We start from the raw sequence: 26,048 nt of genomic DNA on the forward strand, positions 1-26,048 counted from the left end.
AATGAATGCAACCCCAAACAAAGCTGAACTCTTCTTTACTTGTCAAAATGCTGCTTTCTTAGAACCTGGACTTTTAAGATTTTGCTCTAAAGGTTATTTTTAATTGTTTTGTGTAAGTGTGAAATGTACTATTCAAATGGCATTTTATTGTCACTAATCAGTTTGATACCTTTGAGTGGCATGTACTTGTATATACTCGTATTCAGATTTTTCCACTGAAAGGGAAGCTCTTGCTACATAAGCTGCAGTACTCTGCATACATTCTGAGTAAATTTAAGTCAATAAAGTTCTGATTTTTTATATCATTTTGAAACATGTTTTCATGATATCTTTAATGATAATAGCAAAACATATACATTTAAAAATATATCAGAGATGAAGAAAATGGATACTGAATTTTTTAAAAAGATATGTGAGACCATAAAAATTTCTCCCAATTAGCTATTTTTTAATTTAATTTACATGTAGACTCACCAATGGTGTATCTCTAGGAAAAAAGTAAATAAGAGTATAACATGCAAATGAATGCCAAGCAGAAGGTTGATATACGGCTTCTTGGTGCATGCTGATTTATAATTTCTGAAGTTTTTAGTTTGAACTCTTTATAGACATTTGTTTAGACTAAATGTTACAGTTAGAAACATAGTCATTGCCTGTGAAAAAGTTCAACGGTGTAATTAAAGAGACAGGACATGGACATTTGGAAAAAAAGTAGAAATGTCTATTTTGGAACAAGATGAATTCCGAAAGAATCTACATAAATTTATAGATTTGAGAGTCCAAAATTACTAAAAGAGGCTTATGTTTTTAGTCCCTGAATATGTTTTCACCAAACAGTATAAATTCATACTTCAAAACCTCAAAACTAGGCATAACCATTTTATATAATGTATAAATCGGTGCTGCATATATTGATGTATGTATAAATTATTTTTTAAACAGACCAGTTTTATGTTCACAGTCAATATAACATGCAGTATTATTTAGTAATCTCCTCAAGTGGTTCATGGGGAACATTTTACTGGCTATGACATTGCTACCTTGTTCCTCAATTTGGTGTTACAGTGGTTTGAATATGCCTTAAATGTGCAGAATCATTCATGGATTGAAATAAACATTTGATTAGCACCTGAACTCTGCTTAGCATTTATATTTCCCTGTTTTCTCAGTTAACATTAGACTAAGGATGGTGCATGATGAGTTCACAATGAATGCTTTAGCCAACAAGAGTTTTTCATTATACTCTTCACTTTTCATCACCTATTATTTATAATTGTACTTGTCACATGTCTAAGGATTTGTGGTAATCTTTTGAAACTATTATTTTTTAATTTAATAAATTTAAAAGAACCATTTAATATTTCAGTACTTAAAAGAAGATTCCCCTTTTGTGTTCCTCATATCTCCTCCCTTTTCACCAGCATTTTAAAGACTCTTAGTTTTTACACTTATTTGACTTTCCAAAGTTCATTATGTTGAATCCCCTATCAATAAGGTTAATTAAGGAAAAATCCTCAATTTAACATATAAGTACAAAAAGTAGTCACAGAAATAGCATAGTGTTGTAAATTAAATTCTAAGATCACAACTCAAAATATAATAACATCCTCTGTGTTTTGATTGAGTTGAAATGCCATTTCTGTGGAATCTTATTGAGCTAATATGGATGAAAGTGAGTAAATTAAAAGTCTTGAAATAGAAAGAACTTGTATATATGTAAATTATATGAACTGTGGTTTGACCTTCATTTTATTTTCTAATAGTGTTCTCCTTCTCTTGCTCTTATCACAAAACAGTAGTAAAGTCAGAGAAGGAAATGCAGCTTATAATTTTGATTTTAAAATTAAAAAATATATTTTGATATGAATGAATATTTGACTTATCAATAGATAGAGCTTTAGGAGAACAATTTTACATCTGTATTATTAACCTCTTTTATTTTTTTTTTAAATGCTTGAACTTGGAGTCTTGTATAATTTAACTGTCTGCTGTGATCTTTCCTCCCTAGCTTTAGAAGCAAATGACTTCCTTCACTGGTATAACTGCATCCTCTTCTTCTATCTTTCTACTAATGTCTTTTCTAATGTATCAAATCTTTGTGGAATTATATAATCTCTCTATTGCGTATAAAATTGGAATGGTGACTTATTTGTTTGTCTAATTGTGTGATCTTTGAGTATTTATTATAAAACTATGTTTCAGATAACCAACAAAGTTTCAACTTTTAATAAAATTAACTTTGCAGACTTAGCTTAAGCTCTTTTAATTCCTGTTTCCCTTTCTTGGTTTACTGTAGTTAAGTGTTGTCTCAAGAGCTATACAGTAAACATACAGAAACTCTTTTGAAATAGTATTCCTTTAATAATGGAATTTTGGGCCACAGTCTGTAGTCAGGCTCTTGCACTATTACCTTTGCTGTTTCTGAATAGTTTTTTAACCACTGTGTTTTTGTTCTGTTGAAAATGTTTATTCACAGAAAGATTTTAAATGTGAAAAATAACTTCACAGTAACATATACCAGCTAATTCAAGTGGATACACATGAGCAAAATATTAAACCTACACACTTAATACTTATTTTCAGGGATTTAAAGGCAATTATTTTTTGTAGAAGCTTAGTGTTTACAAAATTTTTGTGATGTTCGTTTTTACTTAAGAAAATGAGATTAACATTCTGGGTTTAGATGAATAGCTTAATAATTGCGCAGCTATGGACAAAATGTTGTCAGGACATGGATCTGTCTTCTCTGTGTATTGAATCTATTATCAGAGTCAGAAAATTCCTACTTTCCTCGTTTGTAATATTTTTGTTAGTACTCTACTTTAGTCGTCTCCCCCTACACTTTTCCCTAAGTTTCCTTCCTGTTACTTAAGAAAACATTTGGAGGCAGAGGGATGGTATACCAAATAAAGTATTGCTTTTCTTCCTTTTTCAGAAGAAAAGGAAACCGTTTGTCAAAGCTAAGCCACTTGGCTTGGCTTACTTTGTGACTATTTTGGGATTAATAGATAAATATTTGGAACAGAGACCAGAGACTTATCATTATGGATAATCTTTTTTTTTTTTTTTTTTTTTTTTGGTCAAGGTGCTTCTCTGGAAGAGAAGTTTGGAGGGGAAAGGCTGTGGAAACTGTTGAATGCTTGCAGAAGTTTTTCTGGAGGCTGAAGTTTGAAAAGCCTTGTGATTTTCTCTGCAGGCAGAAATCTGTAGGTGTCTCAAAACACCAAAGAACCCCCTTTAGAAGATTATTTTTGAGCAGAATACCTTAAAATTGATACTGTGATATAGACTCTGCCAACATTTTAGGTTTGAGGACTAAGACATTAAACCAAACGTGAAGAATTTTAGTTTTCCTTTTACAAAAGCCGACCTTGGTTTGACAAAGTGAGCTGAGACGATAATTTTTATTCCATTTGCTTCTACAAATCCTTCTTTCCCTTTACGAGACCCTGGTGGAATTGAATCTTCTCTGAGATTTTACTGTTTCTGATAAGCAGAAACATAACCCCTTTGGCGTGGTGGTCCATTTTTGTTGAGTGAATAGACTGATTAAAAACTTAACACTTAATTAACACATATGTGCCAGATTCTGTTCTACTGATTTAGATGTATTCATTTATTTCACCTCTGGACAACCCAATAGAATGTTATGATTATTACTACCACCATCATTTTTTAGATGAGAAAGCTGAAGTACAGGTATGTTAACACATGCTAGGAGCTGGTATCGAATCTGAAATAATCCAGCTCCCAAGTCCATTATTGCTGTTCTATACAAAGTCTGCAGGCACCAGACTTTCTATGTTTTGAAAGGATTCTTAAATACAGAAGACTCTGTAAGACACAGTGCTCAAATGGATGAAACTGAATGATAAGTGACAGCATTTGTGCTGTTGAGACTGTTCTCTAAAACGGTATCATTTGCCTGCTTGTTCCTCATTTCTAAGGCCAGCTTTACTATGTTTTGAATGTCCTTTCTTAAAAATAACTTTTAAATTTTAGAATAGTCTTTTTTTTATTTTTTTGGTTGCACTGGGTCTTCGTTGCTGCTTGCAACCTTTCTCTAGTTGTGGAGAGCAGGCGCTACTCTTTGTTGCAGTGCATGGGCTTCTCATTGTGGGGGTTTCTCTTGTTGTGGAGCATAGGCACTAGGCATTGAGCTTCAGTAATTGCAGCAGGTCGACTCTGTATTTGTGGGGTGCAGGCTCCAGGGCACAGGGGCTTTAGTAGTTGTGGCTCATGGGTTCTAGAGCATGGGCTCAGTAGTTGTGGTGAACGGGCTTTAGTTGCTCTGTGGCATGTGGAATCTTCCTGGACCAGGATAGAACCCGTGACCCCTTCAATGGCAGGTAGATTGTTATCCACTGTCTGTCCCACCAGGAAAGTTCAGTAACACTTTTAGTTTTATACAGGTATTGTGAAGATAGTACAGAGAACTCTTTTACGCCCCAAAGCTAGTCCCCCATTATTAGTTACTTTACTATACTAACAGTAATGTGTCTCAATTAATGAACCAATATTCATATATTAGTACTGTTAACTGAAAACCATACTTTATTTAGACATCCTGTGGTTTTTACTGATGTCCTTTTTCTTTTGCAGAAGTCCATCCATGTTTTAAAACATATAACTCCATTATGTGTTTTAAATAGACAGGTTGTTGTTGTTCAGTCGCTCAGTCATGTTCAACTCTGTGACCCCATGGATTGCAGCACGCCAGGCTTCCCTGTCCTTCACCATCTCCCAGAGCTTGCTCAAGCTCATGTCGATTGAGTTGGTGATGCCATCCAACCATCTTGTCCTCTGTTGTCCCCTTTAACTCTTGCTGTCAATCTTCCCCAGCATCAGGGTCTTTTCTAATGAGTTGGCTCTTCACACAGGTGACCAAAGTATTGGAGCTTCAGCTTCAGCATCAGTCCTTCCAATGAATGTTCAGGGTTGATTTCCTTTAGGATTGACTGGTTTGATCTCTTTGCAGTCCAAGGGACCTCAAGAATCTTCTCCAGCACCACAGTTCTAAACATCAATTCTTCGGTGCACAGCCTTCTTTATGGTCCAACTCTCACATCCACATGACTAACCAATAGCTTCTCCTAGTTGTGAGTTTCTCAGACTTCTCTTGTTTTTGAAGACCTTTACAGTCTTGAGAATTAATTGTTTAGTATTTGGTAAAATGTCTCTTAATTGGGATATGTTGTCTGATGGTTTTCTCATGATCAGACTGGGGTAATGTGTTTTGACAAAAAGACCACAGAGGTGAAGTGCCATTGTCACCATGTAATAGCAAGGGTACATAATATCAATTTAACTTATCACTATTGATGTTAACCTTGAATACCTGGCTTGATGTAATGTTTGTCAGGGTTTTACCCTGTATAATTACTGGGTTTATTGTTGCTGTTCCTTCCCATACTGTGTTTTTTGAAAGAAAATAACTGTATGTAGCCCATACTTAAGGAATGGGGATTTATGTTCTACTTCCTTAAAGGCAGAGTAAATATATAAATTGGGCTACCCTGGTGGCTCAGTGGTAAGGAATCTGCCAACCAATACAGGAGACACAGGTTCAATCCCTGGAGAAAATCCAGGAAGATCCCCTGGAGAAGGAAATGGCAAACCACTCTAGTAACTCCAGTATTCTTGCCTGGAATATTCCATGGACAGAGGAACCTGGCAATCTAGGTCACAAAAAGAGTAGGACATAACTGAACTACTAAACAACAACAAATACATAAATTATTTGGAATTCATTTGTTCACTCACTTATTTTACTGTCTATTTATATATGTAGGACTCATGGACATTCATCTTATGTTTTGGGTTATTATCAGTACTTTTAAATTGTGTTACGCAAATGGTTCCAGCTTTGGCCGTTGGGAATCTTTTAATTCACTCCTGTGTTCCATGACATGCCTGCTTCTCTATAGGTTGTTCTGTTTGGGGTTTTGTGTTTTCTTTGTTTTTTTGGTTTTTTTTTTTTCAGTATTTTCTTACTTTCTGGCACTATAAGATGCTCCAGGGTTCTCTTGTATATTTCCTACCACAGTCCTTGAATCGGCCGTTTCTCCAGGAAATCCTGGTTCTTCTTATTGGAGAAAGATACTGGAATCAGATCTAGGTGGTAGGTGTGCTCATTTTTACTGAAGTGTCATTTCTTCTAGATCCTCTCAGCTGACAGAAGTGAAAGTGAAGTCACTCAGTCGTTTCCGACTCTTTGTGACCCTGTGGACTGTAGCCCACCAGTCTCCTCCCTCCATGGGATTCTCCAGGCAAGAATACTGGAGTGGGTTGCCATTTCCTTCTCCAGGGGATCTTCCTGACCCAGGGATCGAACCCGGGTCTCCCGCATTGCAGGCAGATGCTTTAACCTCTGAGTCATGTGTGTGTATGCACATATTTATAGATATTTATCTATGCAACCAGCTGTTATCTGTATTTAAGCTAAACATGAATTCTTGATTTCTCCAGCTCTAATCCTTTACCGCATGGATCATTCTATCTTTTCCCCTTGCTTAACTGTAACTTCCCATTCCATCAGTGAGAATCTTAGCTCCCACCATCTGATATCTCTTTAATTAATTATGCATTTCTAGTATACAAGCATGGTGGTTTCAGTATTATTAACCTGTACCCTCACAGGAAAGAAAATTATTAACTAGAGTTCAGTGCTTATGTATAGTTCCTTTTACCTTTATTTTTACAGGTTCCATTCATTTTCAGAATTATTTCTCTTTGTGATCCAGTGAAGTTGTTTCATACACTTATAATACATTCCAATTATTGTGTCACACATTACATTGCATCATGAGATCTTCTCACCTCCTAAATTATTTTCAGATTTTGTATATATATCAAAGTTTACTTTTTGTAATGAATTATAATGTTCTGTGGATTTTCACAAGTACTTAATGTCTTTTAGGCACCATTGCAGTATAATACAGAATAATTTTACTGCTCTAAATAATCCCCTATGCTTCACTTACTTAATTCCATTCAGACCAAAACCCCCAACAACCAAAGATATGTTTAATGATGCTGTCACTTTGCCTTTTCCAGAGTGTCATACGATTGGCAGTATACAGTTTATAGATTTTTCAGACTGACTTTTTTCACTTAGCCTTATGCATTTAGGTTTCAACCATGTCTTTTTGTGGCTTGATAGCTTTTCTTTTTATCACTGAATAAAATTCCATGATATGGATGTGCCACGGTTTGTTTTTCCATTCACCAAGATGAAGGGATGTATTTGTTGCATCCAGTTTTGACAGTTATGTAGGTATTTGTGTGGATATAATCAATTGAGTAACTATCTAGGAGTGCAATTGCTAGATTATATGGTGTGTTAGTTTCCTAGGGGTGCCATGAGAAAGAACCACAAACTTGGTGGCTTAAAACAATAGAAATTTATCCTCTCTCAGTTCTAGAGGCTGGAAGTCTGAAATCAAGGTGTCAGGAAGTTTGTTTTTTTCTGAGGGTTCTGAGGAAAATCTCTTTGAAGCCTTTCTCCTGGCTTCAGATGTAGGTCGGCAGCCTTTGTCATTTCTGGGGTTGTAGATGTATCACTTCAATCCCTACCTCCTTTTTCATGAGGCATTCTCCCCTTCTCTCTGTCTGTCTCTAATCCTCTTGAAAGAACATTAGTCAGATTGGATTAATGGCTTACCCTACTGTGATATGACATTCTCTTCACTAATTACATCTGCACAACCCTTTATCCAAAAAAGGTCATGTCCTGAAATACTGATTGGGTAGGACTTCAATCTATCTTTTGGTGAGCAGACACACAATTCAACCCATAATGTGTGGTGAGAATATGTTCACTTCTGTCAAAAACCGTCAAACTGTCTTTAGAAGTGGCTGTACCATTTGGCATTCCCACTAGTTGTGAGTGAGAATTCCCCTTCCCCTGCATTTTCACCAGCAGTTGGTAATGTCCGTTTAAAAAAGATTAAAAAACATTTTTTTAGCCATTGTACTACGTATAGTAGAATTTCATTGTTCTTTTAATTTCCAGTACTCTAATAACTAATGATTTTGAGCATCCTTCCATTTGTTTATTTGCCATCTATGAATCTTCTTTGGCATGGTCTTTGTTCAGTTCTTTTGCCCATGTTTTAATTAGATTATTTTTGTTGCTATTGAGTTCTAAGAGTTCTTTGTATATTTTAGGTAAAAGTCTTTATCAGATATGTGATTTGCAAGTATTTTCTCAAGTGACTTTGACGTATCTTTTCATTGTTTTAAAAGTTTCTTTCACAGAGCAGAAGTTTTTACCTTTAATAAAATACAACCTATCAACTGTTTCTTTCATTGATTGCCCTTTTGGTCTTATTTCTCATTGCCAAACCCAAGCCACCTAGATCTTCTCCTATGTTACCTTCTAGAAGTTTTATAGTGTTACAATACACTTTGGTCTATGATTGATTTTGGGTATAAAGTTCAGTTCAGTTCAGTCACTCAGTCATGTCCGACTCTTTGTGACCCCATAAATCACAGCACGCCAGGCCTCCCTGTCCATCACCAACTCCTGGAGTTTACCCAGACTCCTGTTCCTTGAATCGGTGATGCTATCCAGCCATCTCATCCTCTGTTGTCCCCTTCTCCTCCTGCCCCCGATCCCTCCCAGCATCAGGGTCTTTTCCAATGAGTCACCTCTTCACATGAGGTGGCCAGAGTATTGGAGTTTCAGCTTCAGCATCAGTCCTTCCAATGAACACCCAGGACTGATCTCCTTTAGGATGGACTGGTTGGATCTTCTTGCAACCCAAGGAACTCTCAAGAGTCTTCTCCAGCACCACAGTTCAAAAGCATCAATTCTTTGATGCTCAGCTTTCTTCAGAGTCCAACTCTCACATCCATACATGACCACAGGAAAAACCATAGTCTTGACTAGACGGACATTTGTTGGCAAAGTAATGTCTCTGTTTTCAATATGCTATCTAGGTTGGTCATAACTTTCCTTTGAAGGAGTAAGTGTCTTTTAATTTCATGGCTGCAATCACCATCTGCAGTGATTTTATAAAGTTAGTGCCTTGAATATTTTTTGTTTTTGCATATCAATGTCTAGTTGTTCCAGCACCATTTGTTGAAAAAATTACTTTTGCTTCTTTTTCAAACATCAGTGGACTTTATTTCTATGGGTCTATTTCTGTGCTCTTTTGTTCCCAAGACCTGTGTCTATTCTTTTGCCAATACCACACTGTCTTGATTACTATAGCTTTATAATAATCCTTGAAATTTTAGAATCAGTATCTCAGTCTCCATAGACAGCTTGCTGGAATTTTGATTGGTATTACATTGAATTTATAAATAAAGATGGGTGGAATCTATAAATCTATAGATTTATAGACCAAGTTGGGAAGAAACCTCAACAAGGTGAATCTTTAGTCCATGTGAAACTGTTTACCTCAGACTGGGACTTGAACCCAGCTACACCCAGTTAGGCACTTGAACCCAGCCAAAACCCTTCTTAGAACTTGAGCCCACATGGCTGGGACTTGCACCCAACCAAAACCCTGCTTGGGACTTCAACCCATGTGGCTGGGACTTGAACCCAGCCAAAACCCACAGTACCTGGTTTTAGGGCCTAATGAAGCCCAGGTTCTTGATGTCTTTTCCCAGAAAGAATTCAGTGAGAGACAAAGTGATATGTAAGAAATGGTTTTATTCAGATTCAGAGAGAAGCACATTCTACAGAGTGTGAACCGTCACAGAGGGCAAGTGTGGCTGGGAAATGTGGCATGGTTAGTTTTTATAGGCTGGGTAATTTCATATGCTAATGAGTGGGAGGATTATTCCAACCAATTTTGGAAAGGGGTAGAGATTTCCAGGAATTGGGCCACCGCCCACTCCTTGGTCTTTTGACAGTGTCTTGGAACTGACAGTGCCTGTGAGCCCCTGGCATGCTAGCATAAGTCCTTTTGAAGGAGGTCATCATTACCACCATTACCCCTAGAATAGTTTAGCCAAACTATAGGGAGAGAACACAGCCTCAACCATGAACAGAAACTTGGATCAAAGATTTACTGAGCGTAGCCCTGCCCATCAGAGCAAGACCCAGATTCCCCCATAGTCAGTCCCTCCCATCAGGAAGCTTCCACAAGCCTCTTAACCTTATCCATCAGACGGAAGACAGAATGAAAACCATAATTACAGAAAACTAACCAAACTGATCACATGAATCACAGCCTTGTCTAACTCAATGCAGCTATGAGCCATGCTGTGTAGGGTCACCCAAGATCATGGTAGACAGTTCTGACAAAACGTGGTCCACTGGAGAAGGCAATGGCAAACCACTTCAGTACTCTTGCCTTGAGAACCCGATGAACAGTATGAGAAGACCAAAAGATATGACACTGAAAGATAAACTCCCCAGGTCGATAGGTTCCCAATATACCACTGGAGAAGAATGGCGAAATAGAGAAAAAGAATGGAGGAATAGCTCCAAAAAGAATGAAGAGGCTGAGCCAAAGCAAAAACGACACCCAGTTGTGGATGTGACTGGTAATGGGAGTAAAATTTGAGGCTGTAAAGAACAGTATTGCATAGGAACCTGGAATGTTAGGTCCATGATCAAGGTAAATTGGAAGTGGTCAAACAGGAGATGGCAAGTGTGAACATCGATGTTTTAAGAATCAGTGAACTAAAATGGACTAGAATGGGCAAATTTAATTCAGATGACCATTATATCTACTACAGTGGGCAAGAAACCTTTAGAAGAAATGGAGTGGCCCTCATAGGTAAAAAAATTAAAAAGAGTCAGAAATGCAATACGTGGGTGCAATCTCAAAAACAACAGTAATCTCTTTTTTGTTTCCAAGGCAAACCATTCAGTGTCACAACAATCCAAGTCTAGGACCCAACCACTAATGCCAAAGAAGCTGAAGTTGAACAGTTCTATGAAGACCTACAAGACCTTCTAGAACTAACGCCCCAAAAGATGTCCTTTTCATCATAGGGGACTGGAATGCCAAAGTAGGAAGTCAAGAGATATCTGGAGTAACAGGCAAGTTTGACCTTGGAGTATAAAATGAAGCAGGGCAAAGGCTAACAGAGTTTTGCCAAGAGAATGCACTGCTCATAGCAAATGCCCTCTTCCAACAACACAAAAGATGACTCTACACATGGACATCACCAGATGGTCAATACCGAAATCAACCGGATTATATTCTTTGCAGCCAAAGATGGAAAAGCTCTATACAGTTGGCAAAAATAAGACCAGCAGCTGACTATGGCTCAGATCATGAACTCCTTATTGCCAAATTCAGCTTTAAATTGAAGAAGTTAGGAAAAACCACTAGACCGTTCAGGTATGACCTAAATCAAATCCGTTATGATTATACAGTGGAAGTGAGAAATAGATTTAAGGGACTAGATCTGATATACAGAATGCCTGAAGGACTATGGACAGAGGTTTGTAACATTGTACAGGAGGCATTGATCAAAACCATCATGAAGAAAAAGAAGTGCAAAAAGGCAAAATGCAAAAAGGTTGTCTGAGGAGGCCTTACATATAGCTGAGAAAAGAAGAGAAGCATAAAGCAAAGGAGAAAAGGAAAGATATACCCATCTGAATGCAGAGTTTCAAAAAAAAGCAAGGAAAGATAAGAAAGCCTTCCTTAAGTGATCAATGTAAAGAAATAAGAGGAAAACAATAAAGTGGGAAAGACTAGAGATTGCTTCAAAAAATTAGAGATACCAAGGAAACATTTCATGCAAAGATGGGCACAAATAAGGCAAAACGGTATGGACCTAACAGAAGCAGAAAATATTAAGAAGAGGTGGCAACAATACACAGAACTGTACAAAAAAGATCCTCATGACCCAGATAACCATGATGGTGTGATCACTCACCTAGAGCTAGACATCCTGGAATGTGAAGTCAAGTGGGTCTTAGGAAGTATCACTAGGAACAAAGCTAGTGGTGGTGATAGAATTCCAGTTGAGCTATTTCAAATCCTGAAAGATGATGCTGTGAATGTGCTGCACTCAATATGCCAGCAAATATGGAAAACTCAGCAGTGGCCACAGGACTGGAAAAGGTCAATTTTCATTCCAATCCCAAAGAAAGGCCATGCCAGAGAATGTTCAAACTACCGCACAATTGCGTTCATCTCACACACTAGTAAAGTAATGCTCAAAATTCTCCAAGCCAGGCTTCAGCAATATGTGAACTGTGAACTCCTGATGTTCAAGCTGGTTTTAGAAAAGGCGGAGGAACCAGAGATCAAATTGCCAACATCCGCTGGATCATGGAAAAAGCAAGAGAGTTCCAGAAAAACATCTATTTCTGCTTTACTGACTATGCCAAAGCCTTTGGCTGTGTGGATCACAATCAACTGTGGAAAATTCTTCAAGAGTTGGGAATACCAGACCACCTTACCTGCCTCCTGAGAAATCTATTTGCAGGTCAAGAAACAACAGTTAGAACCGGATATGTAACAACAGACTGGTCCCACATTGGAAAAGGAGTACGTCAAGGCTGTGTATCAGTCATGTCTGACTCTTTGCAACCCCATGGACTATACGGTTCATGGAATTCTCTAGGCCAGAATACTACAGTGGGTAGCCTTTCCCTTCTCCAGGAGATCTTCCCAACCCAGGGATAGAACCCAAGTCTCCAAGTCTCCCTCATTGCATGTGGACTCTACCAACTGAGCCACAAGGGAAGCCCTTGTGAAATGCCAGAATGGATGAAGCACAACTGGAATCAAGATTGCCAGGAGAAATGTCAACAACCTCAGATATGCAGATGACACCACCCTTATGGTAGAAAGCAAGAGGAACTAAAGAGCTACTTGATGAAAGTGAAAGAGGAGAGTGAAAAAGCTGGCTTAACATTCAAAAAGTGAAGATGACGGCATCTGGTCCCATCACTTCATGGCAAATAGATGGGGAAACAATGGAAACAGTGACGGACTTTTTTTGGGGGGCTCCAGAATCACTGCAGATGGTGACTGCAGCCATGAAATTAAAAGAAGCTTGTTTCTTGAAAGAAAAGCTATGTCAAAGCTATGACAGACCTAGACTGCAAATTAAAAAGCAGAGACATTACTTTCCTGACAAAAGTCCATCTAGACAAAGCTGTGGTTTCTCCAGTAGTCATGTATGGATGTGAGAGTTGGACCATAAAGAAAGCTGAGCGCTGAAGAATTGATGCTTTTGAACTGTGTTGTTGGAGAAGACTCAAGAGTCCCTTGGACTGCAAGGATATCAAACTGCTCAATTCTAAAGCAAGTCTGTCCTGAATATTTATTGGAAGGACTGATGCTGAAGCTGAAACTCCAATACTTTGGCCACCTGATGCGAAGAACTGACTCATTTGAAATCAAAGACCCTGATGCTGGGAAAGACTGAAGGCAGGAAGAGAAGAGGCAACAGGGGATGAGATGGTCGGATGGCATAACCAACTCGATGGACGTGAATTTGAGCAAGCTCCTGTTGCAAAGAGTGGGACACTACTGGAACTGTGTTAGGGAAATTAAGTAAAATAGTCTTTTTAGGCTTCAGAGGCAAAGCAGAGCAGCCTCTGACCTTGCTTCTAACCTGCCTGGACACTGCCCTTCCTGGGAGTGACTATGTGTGACTGCCTGCTGTTAGTGGAAGACTTGCAGCACCATAGATAAGATCAGGAAGGAATCTTGAGATTTTTGAGCCCCTTGAGGGGCCTGACCAACCAAACCCTAGCAATATTCCAAGTTTTACAAGAGAAAACAAACAACATAAAACCGGGCTGCAATTTGGTCACAGATTGATGATGATACCGATTTGAGTCTGTCCTGGAATTATAAGCGGGAACCCCGAACTGCAGCTTTTGAAGTCTCACCCAGAGTGGACGTGCTGCCTGGGACTCTTTCCCAACTGGGACTCCAGATGTGCTATAACTTGGAACTTCCCACCTCTGTTTAAGTCTGGATGTTAGAACCCAATTTAGTGATGTGTCCTCTGCTCTTCCTATTTCTCTTTTCTTTTAATGTTAGTGTATTAAAAGTAAGCTAGTAATTCTCTAATAAATATCTGTTTTGTTTATTTGTATATAACGAGTGGCTTATTTTGTTAGCAAATCCTTTGAACAAACTGTCATGGCCCCTTTTGGGTGTGTCATTTAGCTTGCTGATTGAGGATCAAATGAAGTGAAGTCGCTCAGTCGTGTCCGACTCTTTGCAGCCCCATGGACTGTAGCCTACCAGGCTCCTCCATCCATGGGAATTTCCAGGCAAGAGTACTGGAGTGGGTTGCCATTTCCTTCTTCAGAGGATTTTCCCAACCCAGGGATCGAACCCTGGTCTCCCGCATTGTAAGCAGGCGCTTTACCGTCTGAGCCACAAGGGAAGTCAAAGTGGACTTGTCTGCCATCTTGGACCCCGTTGATTCTAATCAGTTTATGTTGTGTCCTTGAGCTATGTTATTCTTTCAAAAGTTGTGTCGTGCCCCTTTCCTTTCTGTTACAGAGGAACACAGACTCTCTCTCCATTTATTTAGGAATTCTTTGATTTTTTTTTGCTCATTAGTAAGTTTTTTGTTTTCTAGTGAGGTCTAGTTGACATACACTGTTATAGTTAGTCTCAGGTATATGGCATAATGTTTCGATATTTGCGTGTATTGCAAAACGATCACCACAATAAGTCTAATTGGCATCAGTTGCTATCCAGTTGTTCATTTTTCTCCTTGTGATGAGAACTTTTAAGATCTGCCCTTTTAGTAGCTTTCAGATATACATTACAGTATTATTAATTACAGTCACATAAAGGTATACATTGTATCCCCATGACTTATTTATTTTATAACTTGAAGTTTGTACCTTTGGACTCTCTTTACCCATTTCGTCCACCCCAACCCCATGCCTCTGGCAACCACCAGTCTGTCCTCTGTATCTATGAACTCTGTTTGTTTGTTTGTTTGATTCCACACATAAATGGAATTATACAATACTTGTCTTTCTTTCTTTGACTTATTTCACTTAGCATAATGCCTGCAAGGTCCATCCATGTTGTGACAAATGACTGAATAATATTCTATTTATGTGTGTGTTGGACACAAGTTATTTGCATGTCTTCGCTATTGTAAATAATGCTGCAATGAAAATGGGAATACATGTATCTTTTTGAGTTAGTGTTTTCATTTCTTTGGATGAATACCCAGAAGTAGAGTTGCTGGATCATGTGATAGTTCTACCTCCAATTTTTTGAGAAACAACCCCCTACAGTGGCTGTACCAATTTTTATTCCTACCAGCAGTGTAGGAGTGTTCCCTTTTCTCCACATCTTCAGCAACACTTTTTATTTCTTACTTTGATAATACCTATTCTAATATGTTGGAGTAGAAAATGGCAACCTACTCTGGTATTCTTGCCTGGAAAATTCCATGGACAGAGAATACTGGCAGGCTACAGTCCATGGGGTTGCAAAAAGTCAGACATGACTTAGTGACTGAACATACACTCAAACTCTAATAGGTAAGAGGTGTTATCTCATTGTGGTTTTGATTTGCATTTCTCTGATGATTAGTTATATTGAGCATCTTTTCCCATACTTGTGGGTCATCTGTATATCTTCTTTGGATAAATATCTATTTGTTTTTTTGTCCCTTTTTTAATTGGCTTTTTGTTTTTGTTTGTGGGTCCCTCCACCCCCTGTGAAGCTGTAGGAGTCGTTTGCATATTTTGGATATTAACCTCTTATTAAATATGTGATTTGTAAGCCCTTTCTTCCATTCTATAGGTTGTTTTCTTATTTTGTTGATGGTTTTGTTTGCTGTGCAGAAGCTTTTTAGTTTGAGGTAATCCCACTTGTTAAGTTTTGCTTTTTTTTTGCCTATGTTTTTGATGTCAAATTCCAAATCATAGGCAAGACTGATCCTCCTGCATTTTCTTCGTTTAAGGTTTCCAATCTTACATTTAAGTCTTTAATTCATTTTAACTTAACTGGTGTGTAGTGTAAGATAGTGGTCAAAACTAGTTTTTTGTATGTGAATAACTGTCCATTTTTTCCAACACTGTTGACTGAAAGGACTATCCTTCCCCTCCGTGTATTCTTGGTTTCTTTATTATAAATTAGTTGATCATATAGGCATGAGTTTATTTTTGCCTCTATTCTGTCCCATTGGTCAATATGTCTGTTTTAATGCAAATACGACAGTGCTTTGATTGCTATCACTTTTTGTTGTTTGTCACTAAATATTGTCCCATTCTTTGTGGCTCCATGAACTGCAACATGCCAAGCTTCCCTGTCCTTCACTGTCTTCTGGACACTGCTCAAATTCATGTCCATTGAGTTGGTGATGCCATCCAACCATCTCATCCTCTGTAGTCCTCTTCTCCTTTTGCCATCAATCTTTGCCAGCATCAGAGTATTTTCCAATGAGTTGGCTTGTCTCATCATGTGACCAAAGTATTTGGAGCTTTAGCTTCAGCATCAGTCCTTGTGATGAATATTCAGGGTTTATTTCCTTTAGTATTGACTGGTTTGATCTCCTTGTAGTCCAAGTGACTCTCAAGAGTCTTCTCCAGTACCACAATTCTAAAGGATCAATTCTTTGTAGATCAGCCTTCTTTATGGACCAACTCTCATATCCACACATGACTACTGGAAAATCTATAGCTTTGATGATAGGGACCTTTGTCAGCAAAGTGATGTCTCTGCTTTTTAATATTCTGTCTAGTTTTGTCATAGCTTTTCTTCCAAGGAATAAGCATCGTTTAGTTTTGTGGCTATGGTCACCATCCATGCTGATTTTGGAGCCTATGAAAGTAAAATATGTCACTGATTCCACTTTTGCCCCATCTATTTGCCAGGAAGTAATGGGACCAGATGCCATCAAAATCAGGGAGCATGATGCCACAGCTTTGTTCTCTCTTGTGATTTGCATTGGTTTTCAGGGTCTTTTATGGTTTTATATAAATTTTACAATTTTTGTGAATTTTTCTATTTTTTGAAAATTTTCTATTTTGTGAAAAATGCCATTGTACTTTTGATAAGGATTGCACTGAATCTTAAATTGCTTTGGATAATATGGATATTTTAACAATATTAAATTTTCCACTCCTTAAGCATGAAATATCTTTCCTCTTTTTGGTGTTTTCTATTTTTCCATCAGTGTCCTAGTAATTTTTGGAGTAAAGGTCTTTCACTTCCATGGTTAAATTTATTCCAATGTATTTTATTCATTTTGATGTCATTAGTGGTTTTTCCCCCCTATCTCTCTCTCTGGTAATTTGTTGTTAGTGTAATAGAAATGCAACAAATTTTTGTGTATGGATTTTGTATTCTGTAACTTAACTGGGTGTGTTTATTAACACTCATAGTTTCTCGTGGAGTCTTTTGGGTTTTATATATATATATAATATGTCTACAATCTATATACCTTTTATATCCTTTTCTTATCTTTGTACTACCTATTTTCTTCTAGGCACAGTGTTGAATAGGAGGTAAGGCAGGACATCCTTGTCTTGTTCTCAGCCTAAGGAGGAAAATGTCCAGTTTTCTTACCATTAAATATGATGTTTGCTGTAGGTATTTTGTAGATAACTCTTTATAACTCTAAAGAATTAAGTGGAGGATATTCCCTTGGCTTCCTAGTTTTCTGAGACCTTTTGTCATGATTGGGATTTGATTTTTATCAACTGTATGTTTTGCATCAGTTGATAAAGTTATATGGTTTTATCTTCTTTAGTCTGTTTCTTTAGTGGATTATATTTATTCATATATAAGTGTTGAACCAGTCTTGCATATGTAGGATAAATTCTACTTGGTCATGGTATATAATTCTTTTTTATACATTCTTAGAGTTGATTTGCTAATATTTTGTTGAGGATTTTTACATCTGTGTACCTACAGAGTATTGATCTGTTGTGTGTGTGCGTGTGTGTGTTTAATTTAATATTGTTTTTGGTTTCAGATAAAGCTGACCTTGTAGAATAAGTTAGGAAGTGTTCCCCTTGTTTTACGAATGTCAAAGCTGAGTCAAATGAAAATAGCTACTCTTTGCTGCTAGAGTTATATTCCTCAAATTCTCCATTTCCTCCTGTTGCCTATGGAATAAAGTACTTCACAATGTAATTGCTACCCGTGTCTTCCATTCTCTTCTGCCCTTCTCTGGCATAAATTGTGGTGATACTTCCATCTCCCTACCTATTATAAAATCTACCACTTGTTACCAGGGTTGTATTAGACAGTTAACCTCTCTGAGCCTTAGTTTCTTTGGGTACGGTTGGAAATAATACTTGTCTCATGAAATTAGTTATGGAAGGAACAGATGGAATATATCTCAGATATTCCTTTCCCCTTTTCAATGTCCAAACACCATGACTTTTTACACTTTTTTATCTTTATATATGCTGTTCTTTTTCTGATTAACTCCTTTCCTTTTGTGTCCTCTTCTTTCCCTAAGTTCACCTAACAAAAACCTAATTCAGAATCGCTTCAGGTATCACTTCCTCTCTTTCAACATCTGTATCACCAGTCTTTGAGCCTCTTGGTTCCTATGGCTCTCACTTCTACTCTGTTTATTTTTTTAATTTATTTTATTTTTATTATTTATTTATTTGACTGTGCTGGATCTTAGTTGTGGCATGTGGGATCTTTTAGTTGGAGCATGCAAATTTTTATTTGTGGCATGTGGAATGTAGTTCCCCAACCAGGGATCAAACCCCAGTCTCCTGCATTGGGAGCTGAGAGTCTTAGCCCCTAGACCATCAAGAAAGTCCCCTTACTTCTACTTTAGTTTGAATCATGTTACGCTGTATTATCTGGTTCTCTCCCAAATACTGGAACTCCTAGGATTCAAACCATGTGTACTGAACAGTGTCTAGGGAATAGTAGATTTCCAGTTAATGCCTTTTGAATGAGTGAAGAAGAGAGAAAACAGAACTTTTGTATCATTAATTATTGTTGACTTGAGACCTTCTGGGCTCATCTCAGATAAATATCTCTTTATCTGAACAAGAGGGGCATCTTATTTACAGTCACCAGTACTTTAAATTAGGTCCACAATGCACTACACCCACCTCCAGTTATTCTTGGCATGGAGTCAATGGAGAAAATATTCCTTTAAGTGTTTTAAAATTGTATTAAAGTAACTAGCACAGGAACTTCCCTGGAAGTTTAGTGGTTAAGACTCTGCACTTCCAATGCAGGGATCACATGTTTGATCCCTAGTCAGGGAACTACGATCCCACATGCCACATGGTGTAGCCAAAAAAAAAAAAAAAAACTAAAAAAATGTCCAGCAAGGGGTTGTCTTGTTTTTCTGCAGTTCATCTGAAATTGTTTTCTTCTTGAACAATTGAAATGTATGAATGCAACTGATTGCATTTTCAATTTTTAAGAAGTTTACCCTGACTTCTTTGAGAGGGGATGTAATTTTGTTCAGGGCTCCTGCTGTTTTGCACAGCTGGGTTATTACAGTGTTCTCTTGGTAGTCTTGGATAAGATTCAAAATGAAATGCAGAGGTGACAGCAGTGGTCGGAAGGTTAAACCGAACCCAGATAGAGTTAGATACAAGGCATCTTCCTGGAATATCAAGCACTGAAAGACACAAAGCACTAATGCCATTATCTCACCCCGAGGCACGGTTATTACACATTAATACTCCCAAGTCCATTGTGAGGAGGATGCTACAAACATTCCTACCTTTCCAATTTTTATTAAATGAAATGTTCTTAATGGGATAGAAATTATTTAAAATCAGGAGAGGAGGTTAAAGTTAATTATCATCCCATAATCTGCCTTTTTTTTTTTTTTTTTACAGTAATGGACTTAAGTGTCCACAGCTCTTGAACAGCTGAAAGGGGCTACAACTGCATGGAGAATTAGACAATTCTGAATATACATAAATGCTACAGCCCTATGGTAGATAGCAGTTAGGGACTGTTATCAATCCAAATCTTATTACTTTACATTAGTTCAGTTCAGTCACTCAGTCATTTCCGACTCTTTGCAACCCCATGAATTGCAGCACGCCAGGCCTCCCTGTCCATCACCAACTCCTGGAGTTCAATCAGACTCACGTCCATCGAGTCAGTGATGCCATCCAGCCATCTCATCCTCTGTCGTCCCCTTCTCCTCCTGCCACCAATCCCTCCCAGCATCAGAGTCTTTTCCAATGAGTCAACTCTTCGCATGAGGTGGCCAAAGTACTGGAGTTTCAGCTTTAGCATCATTCCTTCCAAAGAACACCCAGGGCTGATCTCCTTCAGAATGGACTGGTTGGATTTCCTTGCAGTCCAAGGGACTCTCAGGAGTCTTCTCCAACACCACAGTTCAAAAGCATCAATTCTTCGGCGCTCAGCCTTCTTCACAGTCCAACTCTCACATCCATACATGACCACAGGAAAACCATAGCCTTGACTAGACGGACCTTTGTTGGCAAAGTGATGTCTCTGCTTTTGAATATGCTATCTAGGTTGGTCATAACTTTCCTTCCAAGGAGTAAGCGTCTTTTAATGTCATGGCTGCAGTCACCATCTGCAGTGATTTTGGAGCCCCCCAAAATAAAGTCTGACGCTGTTTCCACTGTTTCCCCATCTATTTCCCATGAAGTGATGGGACCGGATGCCATGATCTTCGTTTTCTGAATGTTGAGCTTTAAGCCCACTTTTTCACTCTCCACTTTCACTTTCATCAAGAGGCTTTTTAGTTCCTCTTCACTTTCTGCCATAAGGGTGGTGTTATCTGCATATCTGAGGTTATTGCTATTTCTCCCGGCAATCTTAATTCCAGCTTGTGTTTCTTCCAGTCCAGCATTTCTCATGATGTACTCTGCATATAAGTTAAATAAGCAGGGTGACAATATACAGCCTTGACGTACTCCTTTTCCTATTTGGAACCAGTCTGTTGTTCCATGTCCAGTTCTAACTGTTGCTTCCTGACCTGCATACAGATTTCTCAAGAGGCAGGTCAGGTGGTCTGGTATTCCCATCTCTTTCAGAATTTTCCACAGTTTATTGTGATCCACACAGTCAAAGGCTTGGGCATAGTCAATAAAGCAGAAATAGATGTTTTTCTGGAACTCTCTGCTTTTTCCATGATCCAGCGGATGTTGGCAATTTGGTCTCTGGTTCCTCTGCCTTTTCTAAAACCAGCTTGAACATCAGGAAGTTCACGGTTCACATATTGCTGAAGCCCGGCTTGGAGAATTTTGAGCATTACTTTACTAGCGTGTGAGATGAGTGCAATTGTGTGGTAGTTTGAGCATTCTTTGGCATGGCCTTTCTTTGGGATTGGAATGAAAACTGACCTTTTCCAGTCCTGTGGCCACTTCTGAGTTTTCTAAATTTGCTGGCATATTGAGTGCAGCACTTTCACAGCATCATCTTTCAGGTTTTGAAATAGCTCCACTGGAATTCCATCACCTCCACTAGCTTTGTTCGTAGTGATGCTTTCTAAGGCCCACTTGACTTCACATTCCAGGATGTCTGGCTCTAGGTCAGTGATCACACCATCGTGATTATCTGGGTTGTGAAAATCTTTTTTGTCAGTTCTTCTGTGTATTTTTGCCACCTCTTCTTAATATCTTCTGCTTCTGTTAGGTCCATACCCTTTCTGTCCTTTATCGAGCCCATCTTTGCACGAAATGTTCCCTTGGTATCTCTAATTTTCTTGAAGCGATCTCTAGTCTTTCCCCTTCTGTTGTTTTCCTCTATTTCTTTGCATTGATTGCTGAGGAAGGCTTTCTTATCTCTTCTTGCTATTCTTTGGAACTCTGCATTCAGATGTTTATATCTTTCCTTTTTCCTTTGCTTTTTGCTTCTCTTATTTTCACAGCTATTTGTAAGGCCTCCCCAGACAGTCATTTTGCTTTTTTGCATTTTTTTTCCATGGGGATGGTCTTGATCCCTGTCTCCTGTACAATGTCACGAACCTCATTCCATAGTTCATCAGGCACTCTCTCAGATCTAGGCCCTTAAATCTATTTCTCGCTTCCACTGTATAATCATAAGGGATTTGATTTAGGTCATACCTGAATGGTCTAGTGGTTTTCCCTACTTTCTTCAATTTAAGTCTGAATTTGGCAATAAGGAGTTCATGATCTGAGCCACAGTCAGCTCCCGGTCTTGTTTTTGTTGACTGTATAGAGCTTCTCCATCTTTGGCTACAAAGAACATAATCAATCTGATTTCGGTGGTGACCATCTGGTGATGTCCATGTGACAGAATGTGGTCCACTGGAGAAGGGAATGGCAAACCACTTCAGTATTCTTGCCTTGAGAACCCCATGAACAGGATGAAAAGGCAAAATGATAGGATACTGAAAGAGGAACTCCCCAGGTCAGTAGGTACCCAATATGCTACTGGAGATCAGTGGAGAAATAATTCCAGTAAGAATGAAGGGATGGAGCCAAAGCAAAAACAATACCCAACTGTGAATGTGACTGGTGATAGGAGCAAGGTCCGACGGTGTAAAGAGCAATATTGCATAGGAACCTGGAATGTCAGGTCCATGAATCAAGGCAAATTGGAAGTGGTCAAACAAGAGATGGCAAGAGTGAATGTCGACATTCTAGGAATCAGCGAACTCAAATGGACTGGAATGGGTGAATTTAACTCTGCTGCTGCTGCTGCTAAGTCGCTTCAGTCGTGTCCGAGTCTGTGCGACCCCATAGATGGCAGCCCACCAGGCTCCCCTGTCCCTGGGATTCTCCAGGCAAGAACACTGGAGTGGGTTGCCATTTCTTTCTCCAGTGCATAAAAGTGAGAAGTGAAAGTGAAGTCGCTCAGTCATGTCTGACTCTTAGCAACCCCATGGACTGCTGCCCACCAGGGTCCTCCGACCCTGGGATTTTCCAGGCAAGAGTACTGGAGTGGGGTGCCATTGCCTTCTCTGGAGTTTAACTCAGATGACCATTATATCTACTACTGTGGGCAGGAATCCCTCAGAAGAAATGGAGTAGCCATCATGGTCAACAAGAGAGTCCGAAATGCAGTACTTGTATGCAATCTCAAAAATGACAAAATGATCTCTGTTCGTTTCCAAGGCAAACCATTCAGTATCACAGTAATCCAAGTCTATGCCCCAACCAGCAATGCTGAAGAAGCTGAAGTTGTATGGTTCTATGAAGACCTACAAGACCTTTTAGAACTAACACCCAAAAAAGATGTCCTTTTCATTATAGGGGACTGGAATGCAAAAGTAGGAAGCCATTGATTAACCTACCTTTTACTCCTATCTGTTATTGAGGGTCTTCTGTTTGACAAGTTATTATGAATGTAAATTAAAACACATCCACTCTCAGAGAAGCTTCAATCAGGAAATGAGTGTTTGGTATGTGTCTCTATGTTTTACATATAAAATGTAGGATTCTGGGAATGTTAGAAATTAAGTTTACAGTGTAACTTCCAGGTACTTTTGTGGAAGGAAACATTAATTCCAGTTTGAGGAAGTCAGAATGCTTTGTGAAGGAGGTAGATTTAAGGTGGATCTTATAGAAAAGTTAAGTATAAAATCAGCATTAAAACAGGAAAAAGAAAATCGACGAGTTTATTGACCTTCCATGGATTGTGAGTTTATTTCACAGAACTGAGGTTGAGACTTGGGGTATGATGCTACAAAGTTTCTATCTTACTTCAGCTACAATTACCTCACATTTTCTACTTGATCAATGTTGATTTTCTATGTAATAATGTTCTATTTGAAAATGGCTTACATTGCTTTTTTAAAAGTTTAAAAACTGCTTTTCTCTATTCTTAGCGTCTTCTTGTTCTGTATTGGTGATATGAAATGTGTATCTTTCTTAACCTTTATCTAAGCTTACTCATAAGTGATCCACAAGTTTTCAATAGAATGATTCACTCTGGCATTTTCTGCAAGTTTTAATCACATTCTCCTTCTCTCAAGCTATAAAGTTGATTCAGAAAGTTAAACTAGACACCAGGGAACAAGGTTGTGAGGAAAGGAAGGCTTGGGGTGCTGCCGCCATTTCTTCCACCTTCAGCGTCTGTGCCTTTCACAGAGCTTCTGACAGCGCTGTGTTGGGAGGTTCACAATGCTTGTGATCTGTAGAAACTACCATGAGGAGGGCCAAAATAAGCGTTAATATTTTTAGTGGAGAACAAGTGGTAGTTACTAGTTATGATTCTTTTGTACTTTGAATCTGGATTTGCTGCACCTTTCTTTGTAGTAAGACACCAACTGCTTAAAAAATAATCCATGAAACACGTATGAAGAGGTGCAGTCGTTTTGAAAAAAGATCTGTCTTAAACTCAGCATACTAGATATGTTTGTAAATAAAGTAAAAGAAATTGTTAGTCACTCAGTCGTGTCTGACTCTTTGCAACCCCATGGACTGTACTCACCAGGCTCCTCTGTCCATGAACTCTCCAGAAAAGAATACTGGAGTGGGTAACCATTCCCTTCCTCAGGGGAATCTTCAGGGGATCTTTCCCATCCAGGGACTGAACTCAGGTCTCCTGCATTGCAGGCAGATTCTTTACTGTCTGAACCACCAGGGAAAATTAAATAAACTTAGGGCATTAACAAAAAAAGAAAAAATATATATTAATTTATATATAATAAAGCATATTAAAAAATATAAAATATAATAGAATTTTATTTTAATATATAATATAATATTTAATATTATATATTGATACATACTATATAATATACAAATATTTATATTATGAATATGTCACTAATTATATTATTAATATATGATGTTATAACTATATATCATATATTAATAACATATTAGTGTAAATTATTATATCATGCTACTGCTAAGTCACGTCAGTCATGTCCAACTCTGTGCGACCCCATAGACGGCAGCCCACCAGGCTCCTCCGTCCCTGAGACTTTCCAGGCAAGAGTACTGGAATGGGGTGCCATTGCCTTCCCCGTATTATATCATATATGCATATTTTTGGCCATGGCATGTGGCTTGTGAAATCTTAGTTCTCCAACCAGAGATTGAACTTGGGCCACAGCAGTGAAAGTGCTGAGTCTTAAACCACCAGACCACCAGGGAATTTGCTTCAATATATTTTTAATAAAATTATTTTCCTGCTTTTTAAAATTTTAGGTATTTAAGCTTAAATGACATATTCCTAGAGTAAAAGTTTTTAGGACAGTGAGGTATTCAATTTTATTTTTGTCATAACATTTGAAAGACAGAGGTGTTTTTTTTTCAAATTTTTTCTATATATTCCTGCTTCTTTAAACTTTGTACACTAAGCATGAGACTGTTACTCTGTCATTCGTGTCCAACTCTTTGGGCCCCCATGGACTGTAACTTGCCAGTCTTCTCTGTCCATGGAATTCTCCAGGCAGGAATACTGGCTGCTGCTGCTGCTGCTAAGTCACTTCAGTCATGTCCAACTCTGTGCGACCCCATAGACAGCAGCCCACCAGGCTCCCCTGTCCCTGGGATTCTCCAGTGGGTAGCCATTCCCTTCTTCAGAGGATTTTCCCGACCTGGGCATCGAACATGGGTCTCCCATGCTGTGGGCAGAATCTACTGTCTGAGCCACTAAGCATAGTTTAACCTGCTTTTAGTTCCTCAAGATTATCAGCTACTGAGACAAGTTAGGCCCTTTACTTAAATCTCTTACACAGTTCTAAGTTAGGTGTCTCCTTACTCTTCATTTTTGCTGCTCCAAGACCTTTTTCTTTCCTGTCCTGTGTGAGTTTACATGTAAAATGAAATGATTCTTTATATATTTTGTTAGTATTAGTACTGAGGGTATTAATGACAAATAACATTAGAATAGATAGATGAAGTAATACTATCAGTTATTCCATCACTTTTCAGTATACTTTTATTTAAAGTCCATATTTTAGGTTAGGTTAGTCACTCAGTCGTGTCTGACTCTTTGTGATCCCATGGACTGTAGCTCACCAGGCTCCTCTGTCCATGGAATTCTCCAGGCAAGAATACTGGAGCGGGTTGCCATTTCCTTCTCCAGGGGATCTTTCTGACCCAGGGATCAAACCCATGTCTCCTGCATTACAGGCAGATTCTTTACTATCTGAGCTACCTGGGATCCTTATATTTTAGGTTATTTCATAATATATCAATTTATCAATTGAGTTTATCTTACTTTAAAAATTCTACC

At 38.4% G+C, this 26,048-nt stretch overlaps 1 protein-coding gene across 1 annotated transcript in view; it reads left to right on the top strand.

The window, feature by feature from the left end:
* ZRANB3 (zinc finger RANBP2-type containing 3) overlaps nucleotides 1-26,048 on the top strand; it is a gene marked incomplete in the record, with an annotated part of 262,721 nt that overhangs the window by 86,074 nt on the left and 150,599 nt on the right.

Source organism: Bubalus bubalis, chromosome 2 (genome assembly GCF_019923935.1).
Source record: "Bubalus bubalis isolate 160015118507 breed Murrah chromosome 2, NDDB_SH_1, whole genome shotgun sequence".
NCBI lineage: Eukaryota > Metazoa > Chordata > Mammalia > Artiodactyla > Bovidae > Bubalus > Bubalus bubalis.